Consider the following 6,738-nt stretch of genomic DNA (forward strand, 5'->3'; position numbering starts at 1 on the left):
ATTTATTGCATTATATATGAATTGCTCTATTACTTTCTTCCATCTTTCAGAAAGCCTCATTCCCTTTTTACAAAATATTGCTTGAGGTACCTTTTTATTTCGCTTACGAATTGGAATCATTTATCATGAAGAGAATTTTTTTAGCGAGTACAGAAAATACGATAGAATGTCCCAATCAATCTGTAACAGCTTTTCTCTTACAATCAACATGCGGATTTGCATTGTCGTGATGTCTTCATCGCTAATTTTGGCCGTTTTTTTGCTATGGCATCCTTCAATTTATCAAGTTGATTGCAATATTTTCTAGAATTGATGGTTTCACCTTTAGAAAGAAACTCATAATAAACTACACTTTTCCAATCTCACCAAATGCATAAAAGAATTCGGATGAAATCTTTCGCGATAGTTGAAGGTCTATTGTTCTTAAATCAAGTACATTTTCGATACACCTTTTGACAGAAAATCTAAGTCTTATTTCCAGTGATAAGTGATTAATCTTTTTAAAAAAAGATCTTTTTCATATTGTTGGAAAAGGAAATCGCATGTAAAGACGCGGTTCATAAAGTCGGTTTCCGACAATAGCTGTGGAACTCAAACTTCACATCGATTGATATATCCCATTTTAGTTAGGTGATTATCTACCGTTTTACTGGAAATGTTAGTGGCATCTATTATTTCTTGCACACTATATCGGATTTTCAGCGAGCATGGTCTTGATAAAATCTATATTCGTCATTGCTGGCTAAATCTCTTAAACCAATCGCGGATGATCCTAATAGTTGTAATACCACTCTTGTAAACAGTACAAATCTCGTCTGCATTTGTACTATCATCTTTTTTAAAGCAATAAAACATAACATGCCGCAAATGTTTCCTTTGGTTATTCATATTGAACGGTGTAGAAAAAAGTTTTAAAAAAGACTGTGTCACCAATGAAACGTATTTTAAAAGAGCTTTGGGATGACTGAAACCGATGCCATAAACAGCTAATAAATGTTTGCATATAAAAATAACCAGTTAAAGTCATTCCTAGCATGATGCGAAAGAAACTTATGGGATACCCTAATATTTACTATTTTTTCAAGCATTTTTTTTATCATAAATTTTATATATAGATAAATGAAAATTTCTTCTTGAAAATTTGCCATTATTTTAATAATAAGAATCATTGTTATCTTTAGCTTGTTTTAATTAAAATTTATTTTAAATAATATGAAAATAATTATTTAATAATTAAGACTTCAAATTATTTTTTTTTAAATTTATGTCTGTATAATTTAATTTTTCAAATATATTCGTCAGTTTATGAAAAATATCAAAAATATTAAAACAAAACAATTCAATTCAATTGAAATTATTATGAATTATTTAAAATATTTATTTGTTTTAATCAAAATCTTGATAAACATTTGTAAACCAAAATTGAAATATTTAAGATTAATGTTTATTTATAATTTTATATGGCCTAGATATTTTATTTTAAAACTTTATTTTTGATTATCATATATTTATCTTTTCTTTATTTAGTTACCATAGTATATAGATTTTATTTAATAGGCAATTAGACAGATTCTTTATTCCATGAATGTTAAATAATGATCATTGGCAAATATATATATATATATATTGCCAATATATTGCCAAAAAATATATATATATATAGCAAATGAATAAAAAAAAAATATATTTTTTAATAATATGATTCATAATATATATTTGTAAATATTATTTGTTATTGTATATACATACATATATATATATATATAAATTAGAAAACCAAAAATAGAATTTTCTTTTATGCAGGACATATAGAAAGATATAGAATCTAAATATATAATAAAATTCTAATGGTAATATCTTGAATGTTACATGTTATATAAATCGAATTAAATTTTTTAAAAAATTGTAGGTATATAATGATAATTCTAACATTGATAATTAATTTTCTAAAAAAACAAATATAAAAAAATATAATTGGATGTTTTTGACATGTCATTTTCTATACATATTCTGTAAATTTGTCTATATTAATAAAAAATAAATTTTTTAGCCATTTCCTAATAATGACACAAGAATTATATAAAATGTTGTCATTAAAAAAAAATATTGTGACAGAAGACATATAAATAATAATGGAGATATATAAATAAAAGACATATAATTAATATAAATTAGGAAATGGTTGCTGTGATTTAATTGATATTTAAAGAAAATCTTTCGAAAGAAAAGAACAAAGGAAATATTGTATAAAACTGTGTAAATAACCGGTATGTGTGATCTTATTGTGCATGCAGGCGCTCGTATGTATGTATGTACATGTATATTTTACAATATTAAAGAATGAATTTTTACTTAACCATTATGATATCCGAACCGAAAGATTAGACTTGCTATTATCTTATTGTTTAATGCTAGATGTATTATTCAGAAAAATAAAGAAATATTTATATTTTATGTTTTATTATATGTAATTTTTACATCGATAAATCAAGACAAAATAGTTATAATATTTAAACGAATCTTGAATAAATAGAAAAATATCGCGTTCAGAAAATTCTAAAGTTAAGGACATATAAGGTATTAGAGAACATGTAATTGTTTCATTGTCATTGTTAATGATGAAAATAAAATTGGAATATAATTATTATTAATATCAATGTAAAAGAAAATTATTATTATTTCGAAGGTAATCATAAAATATTGAAAATTTTTCAAAAAAGGAAATAGGAATCGATTTGCATTTTTTGCATACAGAAAAACTTAGCAAAAATGCTTATAAATGCTTATAAATTATAATATGTATATATGTTAATGAAAAAAATATAAATTATTTGTATTATTAATCGTAAGAAATCAAAAACAACGGATATGAAAAAGAATAAAATAAAGAAGTAAAATAAGAAAACGAGGAGAAGAGACAATATATGAAAGTTTTGCGGTTATACAGAGGAAAGAGGTTCTAACAACATTCTGTTGAGAGAGAGCGAGTGGCTGCACGTGACGACACAATGCCGTTTGAATTCGCCTCCTTGTTTAAAAATCGGCCAGAGACGGTCACGATGACAAGGAAAGATCGTGCTCCGTTCTTCATAGCTTCGGCCTCTTCAGTCTTCCGAATAGCCTCATCCTCTCCACCTTCGCTATCGCAGCAACCCCGATTTCTTCCTCCACCTCTGAATCTTTCTTATTCATCCTCTTGATCTTTCCTCTTCTGTTACCTATACTGTTCAATATCCTTTTTTCTACCTCTTGCTGCTTCTTTATAAACGGTGATCACGAAATCGAGCACGTTCGATGTGACTAACTAGTTAGTTTCCGACTCGTAATCATAATTATTTTTTTAAATTATTCAAATGTAATCTCTTTATGACATCAAAAAACACAAAAATGAAAAAATTAAGAGATATTTTTATATATTTTCGACAATTCAATATAAACAAATAATGTTGTATTCTTACTTGTGTACATAATATATAGAATTCATTAAAATACATAATTGTATATATTGTATATATAAAATTAATATGTATATTTAATTGTATATATAAAATACATACGTATATATAGAATATATACGTAGAAAATGAATTGTAAAAAAATTACATTTAGATAATATTTTCGATATGAAGCAATTTGTCTATTCATTATTATAATTGCTTCCACATATTTGACTAAAAAAAAAAAAATGCTATTACGTAATGTTTAGCGTCTCGTAAAAAAAACAAAAATTTATCATGGGTATGAAATTTTGATAAAACAATTTTTTGCGGAATATTATATTTTATTTCTTTTTATATTCTTTTTGTTTTTTTATGAAAACAAATTTTCCATCTGAAATGTAAAACGTAAAATTTTCATACGTGAAATTTTCTATTCTATATAAAAATTTCTTTCTCTTCATTGAAATATTTAATTTGAAAACTAAAAAAAACTGACATGTAAGATGCAATATGATTACTTACAATATGATTAATAGTCAAAAAAATTGACGAATTATGTATAAAGACAATTATATCTGGATGAATCTTATATTGTTAATAGAAGAGAAGAAAAAAATTGTTCAATTATATAATATAACATAAATAATAGATTGTACAGCATTTTAAATACATATTTATATTTTTTAATAAAGATTGATTTTAGCTCAGTGACTTCAAAGTTTATCTAATAATGTTAGAAAAGATCAAGGCAATTTGAGATAATTGAATTATAATATTACGCATATTTAGATAAATTTTTAAAGTATAATCAATTTCAGTCTGAAGAAATTATATTATTAAAGTTATTAAATATCGTATTAGATGAAGCATCGATCACGTAATTACAAAAAAATGATCAAGCATTTTTCACAGGTCTAATTAATTTTCTTCGATCTTAATGAAATAAAAAAAATATCCGAATCTATAATCTGTTTTTAACTTGTTATTATTTTTTGATTATTTATGATCCAATCCAATGGGAGTCAATTCTAATGATCGAAAATTATCCGATTACTATATATATTTGTAGAGATCACATTTTCTTCTGTAATAATAATATTCAAAATGATTTTTAATGAAAAAATGATTTTAAAGAATTCTAGTGTAAATAGAAATATATTTAAAAAATCTGATAGTTTCAAATATATAAAGTTAAAGTGTACAAAATAAAATAACTGGAATATAACAATCTGGCATAATAGCATATATATACACTCGAAAATTTTGTATTTTAAATTGACATTGAAGAATACTTCAAATGCAAAATAGCAACACCGATTAATAAGCAGACACAGATAAACTCGCTGCAACTTCATATTCTATTTTCTTCGATAAAGGATTAGTACATTTTATCTTTCCAAACTTTTGAAATTTCTTTAATCCGGATAAAACACGATCGTAATAAATTTTCACATTTAGCTTATTATTATACGATCTACGTACCATGAGGACTATTATAATTTATCCTTGTGCGATTTGCTCGAATAATAATCGAATGGGCTAGTCGTTCGCGTGACTAACCCGTTGTTGTTGCTGCAGTTGTTCGCGAATTATCGATTCGCGAATATTTCCCTTCGTCTGTGGTCATGCGCAGTAATATTCCCGACCTAACTTTGGAATAGAGTGGGGGAATAAGTACAAAAGAGTGGAGGAGGAGAGGGAGATGAACATGCTGTGAAACGTCCTTGATAGGATACGCCTTCTCGTGTATGCGTCGTGTATCCGTGCGCAAGAAAATGTGCTCACTTTGGATGCTAACGTGGTACATGCGCTCTGTACTTTTAATGCCGCATCGTCGACAGGTATATTTCGAACATGATTTTCAACTTTAAATGTGTCGATTACTTTTTTATAATAAGCATATATAGATCGTTAAAATGCAATAGTCATCGCAATATGATGTGTCATTAGGTAAACTTTATACAATAACTGTTGTTTAAAACGCATTCGAATAGATAATGAAAATTCTTTTTTCAAATAGATCAAAAAAAAAAAAAATTGATTAATTATTGTAATTGTTAAAAGGGATAGATGATATTGCAAAGATATTTCAAATAAATTGGAATTAATTTTTTATTGGATTTACGATAGTAGGTCAGTCATGAAACAAGACGCAAAATCAAATTCGAGGATACCATGATCTGGCGGGCTTTCTTCAATCACTCAATATCTCGTAACTGTCGAATTCGATGATATACCACGGAGCGATGTCCTGTGAACATTTCTATTGCAAATATTTGTTCTTAAATATTATTTAAGGTTCAGCAAATGTGTATAATAAATATTAATTAATATTAATTAATTATACTTGTATAATAAATATTAATTTATGAAATTTATAATAATCGAGAAAAATTATGACGAACGAAATGTTAATTTATAATGAGTAAATAAACTAGGAAGCGAATATAGAATTGAACGATGGATAGAAAGATAGATAAAAAAATTTTTTTTAGGACAATCAAAAGCTGGTGAAAAATAGATGAACTCGAAAGATCGAGAATAAAAAAGAAAGAAAATAAGTAGATGTTAGAAGCGACGTACTGTGCAAGGCAGAAGGCAACCGACAACGTGTGTACCGTTGTTTTTAGTTGGAAAAATACGGTGAGATAAGAGGGTGGAAGAGGTGGAAAATCGGCGATAGGGGAAACTGCGCAAGAGGGAGGGAGAAAGCTCGAAGAGCCAAAAAGCGAATAGGGGAAGATGAACGAGAAAGGGAGAGAAGAAAGGGAATAGGAAAAAGAAAGACAGATAAACGCGAAGCTGATAGCAAGGCAAGGGCATCGTGGGTCGTCGAAGTAGGGGGAACAGAGCGAAGGATAGAATCGAGGCGAAGGGAAACAGACATTTGGGGTGGAGATGGTTGGAGCTCCCTGGACGGGAACGATAAAAAGAAAGATGGCGGATCACGCGACACTTTTTTGCTCTATGTCAATATGCGGAGTAAGCAACATGCGATCCTTGGATCGATGAAGAACATGTTTGAGATATCGATGATATTGATATCGCTATCGATTCACAGTGACATGCCGTGTAAATTTTCGCTTACAGGTAATATAATCACTGATGGTCGGTCGGAGATGATATAGATGATTTCCCGGAGAAGAGAAAGGATCCATTCTACGAGTCGCGTTGCTTCTCGGAAGAACGGAAACGGGTATAAAGGGTAGGAGGGTTGAAAGAGAAAGGGGATAGATGACGATAACTGCGTGAAGAGGAAGAGAGAGAGAGAGAGAGAGAGAGAGAGAGAGAGAGAGAG

The 6,738-nt window shown here is 28.1% G+C and overlaps 2 long non-coding RNA genes across 3 annotated transcripts; one reads left to right on the forward strand and one right to left on the reverse strand.

The window, feature by feature from the left end:
* Positions 1 to 2,707: 2,707 nt before the first annotated feature.
* Positions 2,708 to 5,012, reverse strand: LOC116186199. 2 transcript variants are annotated; one of them, XR_004151144.1, is made up of 2 exons: positions 4,923 to 5,012; positions 2,708 to 3,223 (listed from the first exon to the last, which is right to left on the reverse strand). It is a non-coding gene; the product is annotated as an uncharacterized LOC116186199 (long non-coding RNA). The 2 variants fall into 2 exon arrangements; XR_004151145.1 differs by having other exon boundaries at positions 2,708 to 3,218; positions 4,923 to 5,009.
* A 76-nt stretch (positions 5,013 to 5,088) lies between these two features.
* LOC102674271 lies at positions 5,089 to 5,661 on the forward strand. Its single transcript, XR_422460.1, has 2 exons — positions 5,089 to 5,281; positions 5,574 to 5,661. It is a non-coding gene; the product is annotated as an uncharacterized LOC102674271 (long non-coding RNA).
* Positions 5,662 to 6,738: the final 1,077 nt, after the last annotated feature.

Source organism: Apis dorsata, unplaced genomic scaffold (assembly GCF_000469605.1).
Source record: "Apis dorsata unplaced genomic scaffold, Apis dorsata 1.3 scaffold_515, whole genome shotgun sequence".
Taxonomy (NCBI): Eukaryota; Metazoa; Arthropoda; class Insecta; order Hymenoptera; family Apidae; genus Apis; species Apis dorsata.